This window comes from Bombus huntii, unplaced genomic scaffold (genome assembly GCF_024542735.1).
Source record: "Bombus huntii isolate Logan2020A unplaced genomic scaffold, iyBomHunt1.1 ctg00000060.1, whole genome shotgun sequence".
In the NCBI taxonomy this organism is placed as follows: Eukaryota; Metazoa; Arthropoda; class Insecta; order Hymenoptera; family Apidae; genus Bombus; species Bombus huntii.
Window position 1 is genome coordinate 1028680 of NW_026099321.1, and position 21055 is coordinate 1049734.

Below are 21055 nucleotides of genomic sequence, written 5' to 3' on the forward strand. Positions count from 1 at the left end.
CGCTGTTCCATCTTTTTCTTTCCGTCTTCTTCTCGCTCCTCCATTTCTCTCTTTCTTCGTCTCTCTCCCTTTCCCATCTTCTCCACTCTTCTTCCTTCTCCCTTTTCCACCTTTCTCTTTCCTCTTTTCGCTCCTTTTCCCATCTTTTTTTCTTCTCCTCCCTCCTCCTCCTCATCTCCTCTACTAGCTCTACCAGCACCTCTAACCCCCTTTCTATTTTCTCCATCCTCGCGTCCCTTGCTTCTATGTCGCTCTCTCTCCTTGCTGCCTCCTTCTCCGTCACGCTGTACCTTTCCACGCTGTACCTTTGTGTTTCTGCGGTCTTCCTTCTCCCTCGCCTGGTTCGTTATCCTCGGCCTGCCTCTTGTCGCCATCTGTCCTGTTCCTGGCTAATTAGCTTTGTACTTTCGTCAATCTAACCTCTTTGTTACGTCGCGTAACACTCTACCTAGCCGAGGCCACACACCGCGGGCAATATGGCAACCAGATGTCTTCGGATACTCGCAGCGTATCCTCCATAGTTTCAAGGACCTTCCATAAATTTCATAGATTTCCTAGAAAAGGTCCTTCAAACAAAACAAACATCTGGTTCGGAAGAATTTCTAAAAACTATTGTCTACCACGGCGAAAAAGGGAAAGTTAGTTTTTGTCATGTACGCTGCAACTTTCCTCCCACTAACCACTTTCTCTCGAGGGCGGTTAAGACCCTTCGTTTAACCAATTAAAAACGAAACCTATTCCCTCACTCTCCTAAATAACATCGGCACCAACAAATCCGATGGTCCCGTGCGCTAGACACACTCATCCTTAGCTCTCCTCCGAGACAGCATCGTCTCCCAAGAGTACTGTTTTTGCATCCTTCGAACGGTCAACATCCTTCGAGCGGGTATACACACCCGCAGATCACTCAGTCACTCATCTCGTACATACGCGCCAGTGTAACTATCCTCGTTATAAGTTGTGGCATAAACGGTGAAATATAACTTACTACTGTGTCATATTCATATCAACCACCTCTGTTATCCTAACCGAAACAGGGGAACGACTACTTCGCGGCGTCGATTCACCGAATCGTAGCGAGAATTTACGCCTCTCGCTGACGCGTTTTCCTCGCGACCGCGTCTCTCCGCGAACGGTCGTAACACTCTTCTTTCCTAGCTTTATGTTTCACCTTTCTCCTGTCTTATTGTCACTTTTTCTGCTTTTTCTTTTTGTCCCCTCTTCGTGTTTTCACCCTTTTCTTCCTCTTCTTCTTTCCGCTTTGTCTCCCTCCTCTTTTTCCCCTTCACTTTACACTTTTTCACCGCGCTCACTACCCACGTGTTACCTTCGCCCGCGTCCAAACCGGAAGTCAATTCGAATAATAAAAAATCATTTCTCAACAATTCACCATATTAATTTTGAATTTGCTATTTGATATTGACATTTTGTTGATGTAATTTGATTATTTATTTATATATTTTATTATATTATTATAAATTAAATTAATTTTTAAAATATATAGTATAATAAAATTACATTTAATTTCCAATTAAAAAATTTAATATTAAATTAATATAATTAATAAACTTAATTTATTACTTATTAATCCTTATAATTTCATTAATCATTTTTTCATTAAATAAATTTTTATCAATACATAAAAAATTTAATATCGAAAAAAATTTGCCATATGAATGTGGATTTAATCCTATTACAAAAATAAATCTTCGATTTTCATTACCATTCTATTTAATTTCATTAACATTTTTAATCTTTGATGTAGAAATCATTTTATTAATTCCCTTAATTTCATATATTAAAACATTAAATTTTTTATATTTCTTTATTTTAATAATTTTTGTATTTTTTATATTAATTTTTCCTTTAATATTAGAATGATCATGTAATTATTTAAATTGAATATTCTAATTTCATATATAATGTTAATTATATATTATATACATATATATAAGGATTTATAAAACTAAATCAATCTTTAAGTCGAAATTAAAAGTAAATTTTACTCTTTATATTTTTTTCATTTTTATAAATTTCATAACTATAAATTATAAATTGACGCCAAAAAGAGGCATTTCATTCTTAATAAAATAATTGAATTTATATTTTCAATTTATTATATATTTTATAAATTTATAATAAATAATAAATATTTATATATATATATATAATATATATATGTATATATATATATGTATATATGTAATATATATATGTAATATACATATATACATATATATATATGTCGGAGATGAAAGGAAAGCCGAAGCCTTTCCTTGGAAATTTTGGAAACATCCTCTAGTACCTTAGCCTAGATTTTATTATAGTTGTAATTGCTTAAGATTTGTAATAAGCGAGATTGGGTTCGAGGTGACAATCGGTCGCTGAACGTAGCCACGGTCACGGGATGGATGTTTTATCTAACGGAGGTCTGGAGTGGTTGTATGTGTTTTCCGAGAAATGTGGTTGTGGCGGCATGCGGCCTCGAGAGCGGGCCGAGCCACGTGTGATGTTGCCTCGGAGGTGCCGATGCAATGGGGTACATACATTGTATTAGTAATCAAAACTCCAGGCAGAAACTGCCTAGCAACGGCGTTTGGAACTTTCTCGATGCTTCCAACGAGTGTGCCTAGCAACGGCGTTTGGAACCTTCTCGATGCTTCCAAACGGATATAGAAAACAAAATGCAATCGTACAGGGAGAAAAATCTCCACGAGGCTGGCATTCTTGCGACTGCCTTGGAGAGTGATACATCGAGCATTTTCGACGATCGCATTTGCGTCTAAGTTAGTTTCGCTTAGTAAGGAGTTATCCCGGTGACCGTGGATTCGTTTGAACTCAAACATTGCTAATAGTATTATTTAATTTAATTATTCGTAGATCGTATTATTCATTAGGCTTAGTGTTTGTTAGACTTATTATTAGTCGTACTTATTATTTGTTAAGCTTAGTGATAGACCTGTATATACGTGTAAATAAAATCTCGGCTTTGTGAAACGATGGCTAGTCCACATGAAGAGTCGTCGCGCGCCCAAAATTCGAATCGTGACCCGACATCAGAAGTGGGATCAGAACCGTTTAAAGTGCTACAAGAGCAAATGGTCCTTATGCGCGAGTTAATTCAGACGCTAGCGCACAAACCGGAGGAGCAAAGACCGAGTACGGAATCTAAGGATGTAACGTTACCACGTTTTGACCCCGAAGGTGCGGGCGCCGATCCATCCGCGTGGTGCTCTCATGCTGATTTGATTTTGAAAGACCACCCGATGCAAGATAGTGCGTTACTTTCCGCTCTAAATCGCGCCCTAAGGGGTCCTGCTGCGCATTGGCTTTCACAAATGGTGCGCGGTGGAAAGCTTACCTGGCCAACGTTTAAGGAACAATTTCTTTCGCGTTTTGGTGGCAGAGAGACAGCCGCTTCGGCGTTAATAAGGATATCCAGAGAACGACCGTCGGAGACTGAATCCCCGGGAGCGTACGGTAGTCGCCTCCGCTCCATGCTGCAGATGAAGTTGCAAGATCTAACGATGCCCGAAGTGATCAATGCCTTCGCCCTTTATATGCTTTCGGCGACTAACGCTCGCGAATAATATCAGGACGGAGGACCAATTTCATGATGAAATGAGGATTCTCCCTTACAACGATCAGCCGACATTTTCGCCAAGAAATTCACTAACGGAACCTGAAGCTAAACGAAGCAGGCTATCAGTTCCTCGGATTAAGTGCTACCGCTGTGGTGCTCTCGGACATAAGAGAACGGAGTGTCGCCTGCAAATACAAACGGGGAAGGAGCAGGATATACGAAACCCGAAGGAAAAACGACCAGCCGCATCGTCGAAGGTGACCTGCTTCAAATGCCACGAGGAGGGACATATCGCGCCTAATTGCCCATCATCGCGGAAAAGAAACTACGATTCCATTGACGAACGCCGGATCGACTCCTGTGTAGTGGAAGCTCCAGCTGGTAGATTAAGCCATCTGGGTGAGTCGTATCCATTTTACTTTGATTCTGGGGCCGAGTGTTCGTTAATCAAAGAGTCCCTAGCCTCGAAATTTTCGGGTAAGAGAATAACCGATGTGGTAGTGATGCGGGGGATCGGGAATACTTGTATTAAGAGTACACTTCAGATTTTGTCCACTGTTTGTATTAACGGTCTTACATTGGAGATAGTTTTTCATGTCCTTGCCGACGATTACCTAAAATACGACATCATGATTGGTCGCGAGATTTTGAGCCAGGGATTCGACGTAAATATCACGCAAAATAGTCTCGTTATTTGTAAAACAAAGGTCGTTAACGCTTGTGGTAAAGTCGCGGAAGATGCGGTCAACATTAACGAGGTTGACACTGATGTGATCGGTAACGACAAAGATCGATTAATCTCTGTTCTCGAAAAATTTAAAGAATCATTCATTACGGGTTTCCCGCGTACTCGCGTCAGTACGGGTCAGTTGGAAATACGGCTAATTGATCCCAACGTCACCGTGCAGAGAAGCCCTTACAGGCTTAGCGAGGAAGAGCGAAGAATAGTACGCGAGAGAATAGACGAATTAATGAAAGCACAAATCGTAAAACCTAGTAATTCGCCGTTCGCGAGCCCTATGATACTCGTGAAGAAGAAGGACGGCTCAGACAGATTGTGTGTAGACTTTCGAGCGCTGAATAAAAATACGGTCGCGGATCGGTATCCCTTACCCCTTATTGCTGACCAAATCGCGAGATTGCAGAGTGCGAGATACTTCATTAGCCTGGACATGGCTAGCGGATTTCATCAGATTCCCATTCATCCTAACTCGACGGAATATACTGCGTTCGTTACCCCCGACGGTCAATACGAATACGTGACGATGCCGTTTGGGTTGAAAAATGCACCAGCCGTTTTCCAGAGAGCCATTTTCAAGGCCTTAGGCGACCTCGCTTATTCGTATGTCGTTGTTTATTTGGACGACGTTCTAATAATCGCCGACTCAATAGATCAAGCTCTAGGAAGGTTGCACACTGTACTAAACACTCTCGTAAACGCCGGATTTTCTTTCAATTTCGCTAAATGTTCTTTTCTGAAAACGTCGGTACTTTATTTGGGATATGTAATTCGTAACGGAGAAGTTCGTCCAAACCCGGGAAAAATACAAGCTTTGAATTCTTTACCTGCACCGTCGACCGTCACACAGCTTAGGCAGTTTATAGGTTTGGCCTCTTACTTCCGAAAATTTATTCCTAAATTTTCACAAGTGATGAAACCCTTGTACGCACTCACTTCTAGTAACAAGCACGTAACTTGGACGGACAGGCACGAAAAGATAAGACAACAGATAATTTCCGTTCTGACCGACGCGCCGGTGTTAATGATATTTGATCCCAATCGTCCCATAGAGCTACATACCGACGCTAGTTCGGAGGGGTATGGAGCTATTTTAATGCACAAAGTCGAAAAGGAAAACAGAGTCATCGAATATTATAGTAAAAGGACCAGTCCCGCGGAATCTAGGTATCATTCGTACGAACTGGAGACACTAGCAGTAGTAAGCGCCGTCAAGCATTTCCGACACTACTTACATGGACGGAAATTCTTAGTAGTTACCGACTGTAATTCTTTGAAAGCCTCCAGCAACAAAGTAAACTTAAACGACCGGGTTTATAGGTGGTGGGCTTATTTGCAAACATTCGATTTTGACATCATGTATCGAGAGGGTAAACGAATGGCCCACGTAGATTTCTTTTCGCGAAACCCCGTAGACTTGAATCGCCGTATGATAGACAAGGTCGCAGAGAAAGAGATTAATCTGGCCGAGATCTCCGAAGATTGGCTATTAGCGGAACAATGTCGCGATCCGCAAATCTCCGAAATAGTTAATAAATTACAGAACGAAGAGCTCGCGGAAGATATCGCGAATACATACGAACTGCGATCCGGTACACTTTACCGTAAAATACAACGAAAGGGCAGAACCCTTTGCTTACCCATTGTTCCGAGAGGTTTTAGATGGTCCGTCATCAACCATGTGCATCAGTCAATTATGCACTTAGGATGGGATAAAACGCTCGAGAAGCTCTATGAGTATAATTGGTTCGAGGGAATGGCGAAGTACGTTCGCAAATTTGTCGAGAACTGCCATGCTTGTAGAGTTTCGAAGGCTAGTTCAGGTAAAATACAGGCTGAACTGCATCCTATACCTAAGACCGGCATACCGTGGCATACGGTGCACATGGACATAACGGGCAAGCTGAGTGGCAAGAATGACTCGAAAGAGTATGTCGTCGTCTTGATCGATGCCTTTACGAAATTCGTGCACTTACATCACACACGCAAATTGGATTCGCTTAGCGTTATCAAGGCACTTAAGTCCGCCGTGTTTTTGTTCGGTAGTCCCTGTCGGGTAATAGCAGATCAGGGTAGATGTTTCACGGGCCGGGAATTTCAAGAATTCTGTGCAAGCAAACAAATCAAAGTTCATTTGATCGCGACCGGTGCAAGTAGGGCCAATGGCCAAGTAGAACGTGTTATGAGCACGTTAAAAAATATGTTCACAACGGTAGAAACGACCGGGCGTTCATGGCAAGACGCGATCGGGGAGATGCAATTGGCTTTGAATTGCACCATCAACCGCGTAACCAAATCGAGTCCTTTAGAGTTATTGATTGGTAGAGCAGCAAGACCGTATGACTTATTACTACCTGATAACATCGAGGAAAAAGAAATAGATATCTCCAGTGTAAGACAACAGGCAATAAAAGAGATGGAAACTAGTGCTAGGTATGACAAAGAGAGATTCGATAAAACCAAAGCTAAAGTAGTTAGGTTTAATCCCGGTGATTTGGTACTACGCCAAAATGAAGAAAGGAACCAGACAAAACTGGATCCAAAATTCAGGGGTCCGTTTGTAATATCGGAGGTCCTGGAAGGAGACCGATATACCTTGAAAACACTGGATGGGAAAAGGTCATACAAGTACAGTCATGACAGGTTAAGGAAAATGCCGGATAGTTGCATTCCTGCGGAGTTGGATGTCTGTTGTGATGACGAGAACAGTGACCATGGCGATGTGAGTACCCCGATCCCAGAGGATCGTAGAATTATATGAGCCCAGGTGCGGCCATGGGATGGAGTTCAGTGCGGTCAGGCACTGGAAGTGACGATGTCACGAAGCTGGGAGCCGGTTTAGTACCGACAGCGACGATGTCACGAAGCTGGGAGCCGGTTTAGTACCGACAGCGAAAATGTCACGAAGCTGGGAGCCGGTTTAGTACCGACAGCGAAAATGTCACGAAGCTGGGAGCCGGTTTAGTACCGACAGCGACAATGTCACGAGGTTAGAGCTGGTCTAGTACCGACAGCGACAATGTCACGGATTTGGAGCTGGTCTAGTACCGACAGCGACGATGTCACGAGGCTGGAGGCGGTCTAGTACCGGCAGTGACAATGTCACGAGGCTGGAGGCGGTCTAGTGTTGACAGCGATCGTGTTACGAAGCTGGTTATGTAACGAACTTTGAGAGTATGTGCGATTCGAAGGATGAGACCCATTTGGGTGTGAAATCGAGAATGGTCCGTCATGTCATTACGACCCGACTGAAAGCACGCAGAATGCAACTGGCACTTTGAATGCTAATCACAATGATACTAATCTTGTTTCCTTTTGTTTTGTTGACGAAGGTACACCCGAGGACGTGTGATAGTCAGGATGGCCGTGTCGGAGATGAAAGGAAAGCTGAAGCCTTTCCTTGGAAATTTTGGAAACATCCTCTAGTACCTTAGCCTAGATTTTATTATAGTTGTAATTGCTTAAGATTTGTAATAAGCGAGATTGGGTTCGAGGTGACAATCGGTCGCTGAACGTAGCCACGGTCACGGGATGGATGTTTTATCTAACGGAGGTCTGGAGTGGTTGTATGTGTTTTCCGAGAAATGTGGTTGTGGCGGCATGCGGCCTCGAGAGCGGGCCGAGCCACGTGTGATGTTGCCTCGGAGGTGCCGATGCAATGGGGTACATACATTGTATTAGTAATCAAAACTCCAGGCAGAAACTGCCTAGCAACGGCGTTTGGAACTTTCTCGATGCTTCCAACGAGTGTGCCTAGCAACGGCGTTTGGAACCTTCTCGATGCTTCCAAACGGATATAGAAAACAAAATGCAATCGTACAGGGAGAAAAATCTCCACGAGGCTGGCATTCTTGCGACTGCCTTGGAGAGTGATACATCGAGCATTTTCGACGATCGCATTTGCGTCTAAGTTAGTTTCGCTTAGTAAGGAGTTATCCCGGTGACCGTGGATTCGTTTGAACTCAAACATTGCTAATAGTATTATTTAATTTAATTATTCGTAGATCGTATTATTCATTAGGCTTAGTGTTTGTTAGACTTATTATTAGTCGTACTTATTATTTGTTAAGCTTAGTGATAGACCTGTATATACGTGTAAATAAAATCTCGGCTTTGTGAAACGATGGCTAGTCCACATGAAGAGTCGTCGCGCGCCCAAAATTCGAATCGTGACCCGACATATATATATATAATATACATGTCGTAGAATGATCACAAGCAGGGTTGGGAGCGTTCGGTGGATCTTCCTTGGAATTGGCCATCGTTGCGGTGTCGCGCGGATACGGTTTGCTCGCACGCGAATGAACACTCCCGACGCGACAATCAACAGCAGCGGTGTATAGTTTGTAGTGCTAATGACGCTGGTCTTAGATCCGGTAACGAATCCGCGGTCAACAGGATGAGAGATAGACTTGCCCTAGTTCAAACGTGTACTACTCGCGGATCAAGCGGTGCTAGTCCCTTCGTCGATGAGGTCTCCAGAAGGAATGAATGTTCGTTCCAACGTCGCCACCGAGACAACCTCTGGTGGGGTGTCTAGGTACGCCAGCTCCGTTAGATAAAACATCCATCCCGTGACCGTGGCTACGTTCAGCGACCGATTGTCACCTCGAACCCAATCTCGCTTATTACAAATCTTAAGCAATTACAACTATAATAAAATCTAGGCTAAGGTACTAGAGGATGTTCCCAAAATTTCCAAGGAAAGGCTTCGGCTTTCCTTTCATCTCCGACATATATATATATATATATATATATATATATATATATATATATATATGTCGGATCACGATTCGAATTTTGGGCGCGCGACTACTCTTCATGTGGACTAGCCATCGTTTCACAAAGCCGAGATTTTATTTACACGTATATACAGGTCTATCACTAAGCTTAACAAATAATAAGTACAACTAATAATAAGTCTAACAAACACTAAGCCTAATGAATAATACGATCTACGAATAATTAAATTAAATAATACTATTAGCAATGTTTGAGTTCAAACGAATCCACGGTCACCGGGATAACTCCTTACTAAGCGAAACTAACTTAGACGCAAATGCGATCGTCGAAAATGCTCGATGTATCACTCTCCAAGGCAATCGCAAGAATGCCAGCCTCGTGGAGATTTTTCTCCCTGTACGATTGCATTTTGTTTTCTATACCCGTTTGGAAGCATCGAGAAGGTTCCAAACGCCGTTGCTAGGCACACTCGTTGGAAGCATCGAGAAAGTTCCAAACGCCGTTGCTAGGCAGTTTCTGCCTGGAGTTTTGATTACTAATACAATGTATGTCCCATTGCATCGGCACCTCCGAGGCAACATCACACGTGGCTAGGCCTGCTCTCGAGGCCGCATGCCGCCACAACCACATTTCTCGGAAAACACATACAACCACTCCAGACCTCCGTTAGATAAAACATTCATCCCGTGACCGTGGCTACGTTCAGCGACCGATTGTCACCTCGAACCCAATCTCGCTTATTATAAATCTTAAGCAATTACAACTATAATAAAATCTAGGCTAAGGTACTAGAGGATGTTCCCAAAATTTCCAAGGAAAGGCTTCGGCTTTCCTTTCATCTCCGACATATATAATAAGTTTTAAAAACTAATAGAAATTTATGTATATAAATATTAATTTTATATATAATATTTAATTTTTTAAAAAAATAAATATTTACTTTTTATAACAAACTATATACTTTTTCTTCAATATCAGTAATTATTTTATTTTTTATTTTAATGAATTCATCAAGAATTTATATTAAATGATTATCAATAGAATTTTCAACAATTATTTCAATTAGAATAATTAATATTAAATCAAATAATAAAATTGTTGAATTCTATATTTTATAATATCATCAATTTCAAGTTTAATTATTATTATTATTGTTTCTTTTAATTTTACTCAACTTTTTCTTATAAAAAATTATAGAATTAATTTTTTATTAAATTTATTAATATTTTTAAAAATTGGAATATTCCCATTCTGTTTTCGAATAATTTATATTTATAATATATCTTCATGAAATCAAATTTTAATTATTTCTACATTTACAAAATTCATTCCAATTTATTTCTTTTCATCAATAATTTTTATAACACCAAAATTAATTTATATATTATATGTAAATAATACATTTATCGCTTTATACACAAACACAAATTTTTCAATTAAAAAATTATTTGGATGTTCATCAATTTTTAATTCATTTAATTCATAAATATTTATTTATATATATATATATAATATTATATATATATATTATATACATGTCGTAGAATGGTCACAAGCAGGGTTGGGTGCGTTCGGTGGATCTTCCATGGAATTGGCCATCGTTGCGGTGTCGCGCGGATACGGTTTGCTCGCAAGCGAATGAACACTCCCGACGCGACTGAACACTCCCGACGCGACAATCAACAGCAGCGGTGTATAGCTTGTAGTGCTAATGACGCTGGTCTTAGATCCGGTAACGAATCCGCGGTCAACGGGATGAGAGATAGACTTGCCCTAGTTCAAACGTGTACTACTCGCGGATCAAGCGGTGCTAGTCCCTTCGTCGATGAGGTCTCCAGAAGGAATGAATGTTCGATCCAACGTCGCCACCGAGACAACCTCTGGTGGGGTGTCTAGGTACGCCAGCTCCTCCGATCGGCGTCGCTGTCGGTTGGTCGATTTGGGACAAAAGCTGCCTGTCCGTTTGCAAAAATCTTAATTGCCGAAAAAACCCAGGTTTTATAGCGGGTCCCCGGGCTGGCTGGACTTGCGCTGTGTACGTGCCTCAACATCTGGTATTCATTGTCCGAAGGGACCGTTGGAATGTTTTACTGTCAAGTACCTCTATGGGTATTTCTTTTAATGATGGTCATACTATAACTCCGCGCCTTTGTTAGACGAAACGCCCGTCCCGTTGACCGCGGCTACGTTCGACGACTGATGGTCGCCTTGAGCCCAAGTTTATTGTAATATCGTAGAATAAATTTGAATTAGAGATCGGTTGAAAATAGAAAAAACCGTGTACGTCGTCCTTCTGTGGTTCGTTTACATTTAAGAGCGCCTATGTGACTAATGTCACCTAGTTCTTACAGAGATATGAGAAAAACAATAAAGAACGCTAGAGCAGAAGGACGGTTTCGGGTTCAAGGAGCGATGACCGAGAGGTCAGAGTATGCGAGTCGAAAAGCGAGTGTGTTGCGAGAGTCAGAGCGAATTGAGTCGTCGAAGAGTAGAGTCGTTAGAGGTTTTGAGTCGTCGAAGAGTAGAGTCGTGAGAATTGATAGAGTTGTTAGAGAGAGAGTGTGTGTGTGTGTTAGATTCGTTGTGACGAGAGTGATCAAATAACTGTAAAGTTATTTGATATAGATACGAGTATTGCATTTAGTTTCCGTTAAATATCGTTCTCTGTCCAATTTATACCTGTATATTCAATTCACTATTAATAAATTGTAAGTAATCGGGAAAAAATTTCTATCCTTATTTTCCGATATTACATTATTATCGTAAATCGCAAGCAGGTAGGATTAGGTAGAGTGACGAAAAATCGTTTAGTTATAACTGTAAACTTTAATTATAAGTTTATGGGTTTTTTTCCGAGGTTCCAGAAGGAAGGCTCCGGTGTCCTTTCATCTCCGACATACATATTACTTTATAAATTTTAAACTATTTAATTTTTTATTTATATAGTTTTAAATAAAACATTATACTTTCCATATAAAATTATTAATAAATAAAAAATTAATTATAAATAGAAATAATTTAATAAAGCTTCTAACTTTAATTTTAGATATAAAAGGTCATTATTTCTTTTTAATTCAATTTGTATATATATATCTATAATATATTTTTTTTAATAATATATTTAAAAATTTTAAAAATTTCCTTAATATTTTCGATATTATGCTCCAATTTATAAGCTATTTAAATTCAACAATAAATTATTTCCCCTTATTTAATTTATATAAATTTATATTTATATTTAAATTAAAAATAAAATAATTGAAGATATAAATATAATTATTGTAATAATTAAATTATTATTACTAATATTAACAAATATATATATCAATAATAAGTAAGAAATTTTAAACCTAAAATTTATTTCTAATAAATCACAAATATATTCTACAATTTTTCCTGTAAATTTTTCAACTAAATCATTTTCAAAATAAAATTCATAATAAAGTATTTTATTTATTAATTGATTCATTATAAATTTATAAAAATTTCTATTATAAAAAATCTTTTAATAAATAATACCTTTTTTTAAAAAAATTAATATTTAATATTAATAATGAAAATATTAATCTCAATAATATTATTATAAATACAAAATATTTATAAATATAAATTAAATTAATATTTAAATGATAAAAAAAATTAAAAATAAATTTTCTTAAAATTAATATAATTATTAAAATTATTGATATAATTCCAATTATAATATAATCTTCATTTAAATATATTAAATTTATTATATAATTATTCTCTATAATTACAAATATTGAACGAAAAGAATATGATACAGTAAAAATTGTCCCAAAAATTAAATTTACTGTACTAAAAATTCTTTTTATATTCAAAAAAATAATATTCAACAATTGAATCTTTTGAATACAATCCCACTAAAAATGGAAATCCAGATAATATCATTAATGAAAATATTATAAATAATCCTTTTATTGGATATCAAAAAAACATACCAGAATAAAAACGAAAATTCTGAATACCATTTATATAATGAATAAATCTTCCAACACATATAAATATTATAGACTAAAAAAATGCATGAATAAATAAATGTAAGAATGTTAAATCTGTTATTCCTAAAAAATAAATTCTTATTGTAAAACCTAATTGACTTAATGTTGATAAGGCAATAATCTTTTTAAAACCTGTTTCAAAATTAGCTATAACTCCTGAAATTAACATTGTTATTCTTGAAATTATTAAAATAAACCTTTTGTATTTAAAATCAATTATTATTTCATAATTAATTAATTAATAAATTCCAGCAGTTACTAAAGTTGATGAATGAACTAATGAAGAAGATACAGGAGTAGGAGCTATTATTGCAGCTGGTAATCAAATTATAAATATTAATTAAGCACTTTTTGTAAATACTATTAAAAAAAAATATTAATAAAACTAAAAATCTATTTTATACAATATTAAATTTCATCTACCAAAAATTACTATAAAAGAAATAATTATTAATAAACTAGAATCACCTAAACGATTTAAAATTACTGTAATTATTCCTGAATTAAATGACAAAAATTTTTGATAATAAATAATTAAACAATAAGAAATTAAACCCAAACCATCTCATCCTAACAATAAAGTTAATAAATATATTAGGACTTAAAATTAAAAAAATTATTGATATTAGAAATATCAATATTGAATAATAAAAACGATTAACTAAATATTTATTATTTAAATTTATATATCTAATTCTAGATAATAAAATAAAAGAACTAATTAATATTACTAAAAATACAAATATTAATAATTTAAATCTAATTATAAAAATTAAATTTATTTTTATAGAATTTAAATTATAAATTATTCACTCATAAATATATAATTTATTAATATATAACATATAAAAACTAAAAAATATAAAAATAAAACTTATAATTATTAAAATAATTCCAGAAACTATTATTTTCACTACAATTTAAAATGTTTTTATTTATATATCCTGATATCACAATTCAATATTTTTACTTAAACTATTTAAATAAAAAAATAATTTAAAAATAAAAATATTTAAAGGTAATAAATGTAAAATTAAAGTTAAATAATTTATTAATTTACTTTTTAATAAATTTATTTTAAAATAAAAAATCTTTCCATATTGTATAAATCTAAATAAATAAATTGAATAAACAAATCTAATTAAACAATAAAATAATAAAAATATAAATAAATATTTACATCAACTAATTAATCTCATTAATAAAAAAATTTCACTTACCATATTTAAAGATAAAGGAGCTCCAGAATTATAAACACATATTAAAAATCACATTATTATTATTGAAGGTATTAAATTTATAATACCTTTATTAACAAAAATAATTCGTGTTCTATTTTGTATATAAATTATATTAACTAAATAAAAAAAACCTAGATGATACTAATCCATGAGAAATTATTATTAATAATCTTCCTAAAATTCCTACTTTTTTTATCAACTAACAAAACTAATGATATAATTCTAATATGAACAACTGAAGATAAAGCAATAATTAATTTTATATCAAACTGAAATAAACAAATTAATCTTAAAATTAATATACCTGATAAATTAATTACAAATAAATATAATTTTATTAAATTAAATGTGGCGGATCGGTATTAACAGGACGCCGACAGGTCGAGGCATCAACGCGGCGCAACACCTCCCGGGCGATCCGCTGGCGCCAACCGCCAACACTAGAGGGCTACGACGACAACGAGTCTGTCTAACTCGCTAGCGGTCGAATATACGAGCGATTGATACAAATACCGCACCTAGCGAGACTCCCTCTACGTCTAAGGCAGGGACTACCGGGCATAGCCTTACTGACGAGTCCACCGGTAGACCCGGGACGAAACGCAAAAAACTCTCTTTTCATCCGCCACATAAATATTATTTTAAATACTATTATAAAACGTAATATTCCATATCTTCCTAATTTCAATATTACTGAAGCTAAAATTATTGATCTAAAAAATGAAGCTTCAACATGAGCTTTAATTAATCATCCATGAAATATTTATATTGGAGCATTAACTAAAAATGATATTAATAAATAAATAAAACCAAATTTATCAAATCTAATTATTAATACTTCTAATATAAAAAATCTAATTCTACCACAATAATTTATTAACTTCAAAATTAAATATAATAAAGGTAAAGAAAAAACTAATGTATAAAATATTAAATAAAAAGCTGATAAAACTCAATCCTCTGTATAACCTCATTCTATAATTATACAAAAAATTAATAATAACCTAGACTCATGTATAAAATAAAATGTTAATATATCCATACATATAAAGTTAATTACTATAAAAAATATTAAAATTAAATTAAAAAACAAACAATTTTTTTTATATAACCTAACCCCAACTTTCTTTTTTTTTACGTGGAGAAATCGTCATAAACACCCGCCGCGGCGGGTAGTGTCGGACTCTTACCGACTAAAACTCCACGGTGGTCTGTCCTGACGCTTTGGTGTAGGTGCCCCCGAGCTCTCTCGCGAATTACTACCAGGGTGCCCCCTGTCGTCTATCTCCTTGTCGTTCTTGAAGGGAGGCGTTCTAGTCTTGTTGGGCCGCTAGGGGGGACCACACCCCCTAACGCCTCGTTCCTGGTGTGTGACGCCGCCTCGCCCCTGTAGCGTCTGGTGATCCCCTAGTGCTGCGACGTCCTCGACGGATCGCGCGATCGTTCCCGATTTCTTTCCGCCCGCTCCTTCGCCAGCATCACGCGCTCGCAGCAGATGCGGACGGCAATGAATTCCTGGCGCCCTCTGAGCATGGCCTCGACGACCGCTTCGGGGCCTAAGCTCTCACCGATGTCGAGCCGTAGGACGCGCCGCGGTTCACCCCACGCCGGGCAAAACTCCAGCGTGTGTTGCGCCGTGTCCTCCTCTTCCTCGCAATAGTGACAGGTGGACGTCACCTCTCTGCGGATCCTTAGCAGGTACTCGCCGAACACTCCGTGCCCGGTGAGCAATTGCGTCACCCGGAATGTCAGCGGTAGCCCGCCTCGCTCTCTCCAGGCGACCCAGTTGGGAAGCACGGCGCGAACGGCTCGGTACGGCCGCGCGGCGTCCTCTTCCAGCAGTCGAGAGCGCCATCGCTCCCAAATCTCCAGCTTGGCCTCCTCCCGGGTGTTCGGGGATAGCGGCCCGTCCGAGCTCGAGCCCCTCAAGTGTTCGTACACCCGTCGGAGCGCCAGGGCCTGCAGCTCGAACGGGGGCGACGCCGCCAGCACGGTCGTCGACGCGTACGACGTTGTCCTGTACCCCCTGGCGAGGCGAATGGCCGTCATCCTATGCAGTCTCCTCAGCGCGGTCAGGCTGCGCCGGCTCGCCGCCAGGTCTTCCGCCCACACCACGGCCCCGTACAGTACTCGGGACCGGATCACCCCCTCGTAGAGTCGACGGACTCCCGCTCCTGCTCCGCCGATGTTCGGCAGGAGGCCGCACAGAGCGTTTGCCGCGGCCGTCACCCTCGGAACCAGGAGCTCGAAATGGGGCTCGAAGGTCCATTGGCTGTCGATGGTGAGACCCAGGTAGTTCATGTGGCGTCTCACCCGGACCTCCTCTCCGGCGACAGTCAGCGACGACAGTCCGGGCGGAGGGGTTCCTCTGCGTCGGTGGTCCAAGAGCCACAAGGCCTCGGACTTGGCCGGCGACACCGTCAGGCCCAGTCTCTTGATGGCGCGTACCGCGCATGCCACGGGGTCCTCCGCAAGGTTCGCGGTGTCAACCTAACCCCAACCTAACCCCAACCTAACCTCCGTAGTATCTCTCAAAGCGGCCCTCAACTTGGCCGCCGCCTCGCTAACCACCACCGTCCTGTCAAATTCGATCGGAATGTGGCCCGCTCTCGTCGTACGGACTCCCATGGCTACCTCCAACGTGCTCCTAGCCGCCATTCTTTTCTATAGACATGAAGCCATTCACCGCCTTCTTCAACTTTAATTAGAATGGCTTCCTTCCTTCTCCCATTCCTTGGTGCGCCTCTCTCTTCGGTAACCTCCTGCCGGTTGTTACCCGGACGTACCATAGGGGTAGCCTGTTCTAATGGAGCTCTCCTCTCCCTCTTCCGTCTTTCTACCCTGATGCATCCTTCAGAATCCTCACTGTAATCCTGTTCATCACTTATCATCCTGGTCTCCCTCCCACACACCTCGGCGTATGTGGTCTCTCCTCTTCGTGGCCTCTTATGCTCCTCCACTTTCATTATTTCAGTCGGCGATACCAGTTTCCTTTTTGGGTATCCGCCTTTAGCTATCGTCGCTTCCTTCTTTATTTCTGTCCTGGCTGCCCCTCTTTCTATCTCGACAGGCTCTCTCCTTCTCTTTCTCCTTCTATCCTTATGCTCTCCACATTGTTCCAAGGAAGACAGGATGCCTTTTATCAAATTGCCTATCTCCCTAATCCCCTCATCCTTATCTTTATCCAACTTTAATGTCTTAACTACAACATTAATCTTTTGAACCGCTCCTGCCAGGCTTGTGTGAACTCTTTCAGCTCAGCCCTGGAAATCATGACAACCTCATCGCGCTATCTTCGGCTTCACTGGCCATATCCGATCTCACAGATTTAGCGTTGACGTTTTCCTCCACCACCTTCCTGGCCAGCATTTTAGCGTAGGCTACTCCTTTCCCTGTGACCGGCGTACTGTGGCCGCTCCCTCTAATTCCAAAGGAACCCTCGGGTTCCGCGACCACTCCTACTTCCGCCCTGCCACTAATCGTAGGGCTCCTCTGGAGTCTCCTACTCGGTTTGAAGGGGCAGAAGTCTTCTCCCCCCCCTTTCCTCGGAATAACCGAGATTGCCTTGATTTGCCTTGATTTTCTCCTTCTCTTTCTCCTTCTCCCCAGTAGCTCTTACCGCACGAGGGGATGCCTGGGGATCTACCCCCCCCCCCAGGTTCTGCCAGTTGCCAGATGACCGTCGGGTCGAGCCTGGACAGCCACTCGTTTTCCCGACGGGGCCTGGGGGCTCCGAAACTCCCTGCGCCGCAATTTTATTACCTTTATTCGACATATCCATAAATTAACTGATTTAAGATAAGTCCGTGTACATCGCCAAAGTCGTCATCGTCCAAAATCAGAAAAACCGTCCAAATGTATCCTATCGTAACCATAAAACTCGCCAAGTCGTCAACGAAAGCCATCAAAAAATAAATACTAATAGGCACATAAATAAATAAATAACTAAATAATTACATATAGTCTAAGCGCCATCGTTCTATTTAAGACCCAATGATGCGTATGTAATCGCAACATACATAATAATACCGGTAAAAATAATAAATAAATAATAATAAATAAATAAATAAATAAATAAATAAATAAATAAATAAATAAATAAATAAATAAATAAATAAATAAATAAATAAATAAATAAATAAATAAATAAATAAATAAATAAATAAATAAATACTAGTGAAAACAAAATAATAATAAATTAATAAATAAATACAATTAACAGAATGCCCGTTACAACTGCATTCTCCCTCCTACTCGTCACCACGCAACTCCTATAAAGCCTCGTTACATAGCACACCATTTCTTATTTATTCACCAAGAAGTTCGGCTCGAGTAAATAAAATAAATAAAATAAATTATTCTAGAACTCTGGACGACCCGACTTTATTCCTTCATAATAAGAACTTTCGTCGAGCCGGCCGTACATGCTATCAAACGATGCCCGTAAGGTGGCGACGCCATACATCGACGCAGCGAACCACCTCACCTGCGCATCGCTCCTCGCCAACGCGTGCACCCTAAGCCACCAGTCATACAATGGCATCCATTTTATCCATGTGCGCGTTATATTAATAATTATTTCATATTTAAGAATTTCGCAAGTGGCATTTCTTCGCGAGTGTAAATAGATCTCTCAGTAATGGATACTATATTACCCGCAATACGCCCAACTTATAATCTCCACACGAGTAGAGAATCGTTCTCATGAAGTGCACGTGTGTATTAGTATCAATTAAATTTATTTAATTGTTAAAATATATCAATATCGCATATGGATATAAATAAATCCCGCCCCGCGTGAATATCTAAAATTATACTCTTCTCATTACAGCGTTAAATTATGATGTCAAAATCGAAAAACCCCCCCGCAGCCCGAGAAATAATGAGTAAACAATTGACAGCCTGGCCGGACGCGACATGGTGCGTATGTTAATTACACTGAAGTACGCCGAGCGTTTCAACATAAAATATCTCACATAAAATATGAATTTGAACGTAGATGGTTGTTTATAAGTTATAAGGAACAGGTTTTCAAAATAAGATACGAAAGTTTTTTTTATTATTTATTTATTTACATTTTACAATTTGTCCAGTAGGATATTTGGTAAAATATTATAGCTTAGTGATATAGCAATATAGCATATGGATGGCTACCTCCGGTGGGATTCCATCTTCGAAGATACGAAAGTTGGCTCTAAGAAAAGTAAAAGTACCCGTTGGAAAATCTGGACCTGGATAGATAACGAAATCTTTCACTAATTTATAGGAACGTGGTAAACGACAAAAGGCAGGCCTCCGTGAAAATACAAAGATTGGCGAATTAATATTTGTTACCCAAGAAAAGCAAAGATCTCCTGACTAGATGGATGCTTCAATAATATTGAAAGAGATTACAGAATGTCTTGAGCGTGTGACAAGATATAGAAAAAGTTATTGGAGTATTCACCAAGAAAGAAAACAGTTGTCAAGTCTGAAATTTCTCTCGATATTTGTTGATGTGCAACTATCATGAGAACAACGTGATTAATTATTGGAGCAAGCGAAAAGAAACTATAATTATTTACATTCAATTATATCCATATTAATCCGTATTCTTAAAACCAAAAAGAAATACTATCGTATGTCAAAGTCATATACGATAATTGCAACCATTGCTGAGGTATATTTACAGATTTGTTAGACCATATAACTGCCCACTAATCTATTTGGAGGATGTAGTAAACAATTTGCCTCGAAGTGAGTGTAATGCTTTGGGCTCATTACCAAATGGGAATGTGACGGATTTGGCAATTCCAATTTAAATAGAAATTTGGAAATAACTATGATTTAGATTTATATATATTCCAAAGTTCCTTTGTGGCATTAAGATTTAATCTGCCTGTCGCGTTGCTAGTACTTAGTGGTTCCCGACTTTTGAAATGGACTGTATAATAGTCTGTGAGTTCAGCTCAGAGATTGAATTTCGATATATCCTGTTCGAGGATCTGAATAACTATCGCCAAGTGTTTAAAGTTTCGAACTTATATCCTTCTTCCACTTTCACAAGAATACCAAATTCCTGTCCCGAAAGCTGGCTGAAAGAATTTTGACCAAGAAGGAATTAATTAACTTTATTAACATTGAGGGCATTCAGATAAAAAATGAAATAGGATATTTGTAATATTTTTATATTGGAATCTCTTTTACTATTTACTTACATATGTCGATGTTAAGTAATTTTTTATTTCAATCGCAGTTGCAGATTACCTAGAGACATTTATATTTGTAGTTTTGACTTCGGTATTGAGAATGACCAAAGCGATATATTGTCATCTGAATCAATGCTTTGCGGCCAGAATTTTAAACCTCGAATCCAACAATGTATTTAGTACATAAAAATTATCTTCAACAGCTCTTATGTAATAATCTATACAATATATTAATTGTTGTCGCAAGGTAAATATATTCGATGGATGTATATAATGGAATTATTAGTTGTATTTAATGGCTATTATTTTAGACAAATTTATTCTATTTCTATCAATTTCCTCTGTAAGCATGAAAAATATCACTGAAGTGGGTGCAATTATGCTAAGGGCATTCCACTCTAAATGTTACGTCGCGTGACACTCTATCTAGACCAGGCCACACACCGCGGGCAGGATGGCAACCAGATGTCTTCGGATACTTACTGCGTACCCTCAATATTCTCAAGTACCCTCCGTAAATCTCAGGAATTTCCTAGTCG

The 21055-nt window shown here is 38.5% G+C and overlaps 1 long non-coding RNA gene across 1 annotated transcript; it reads left to right on the forward strand.

Annotated features, from left to right (window-relative positions):
- The first annotated feature begins 18467 nt into the window (after positions 1-18467).
- LOC126875953 (uncharacterized) lies at positions 18468-20795 on the forward strand. The gene is made up of 3 exons (XR_007693808.1): positions 18468-19043; positions 19160-19248; positions 19595-20795. It is a non-coding gene; the product is annotated as an uncharacterized LOC126875953 (long non-coding RNA).
- Positions 20796-21055: the final 260 nt, after the last annotated feature.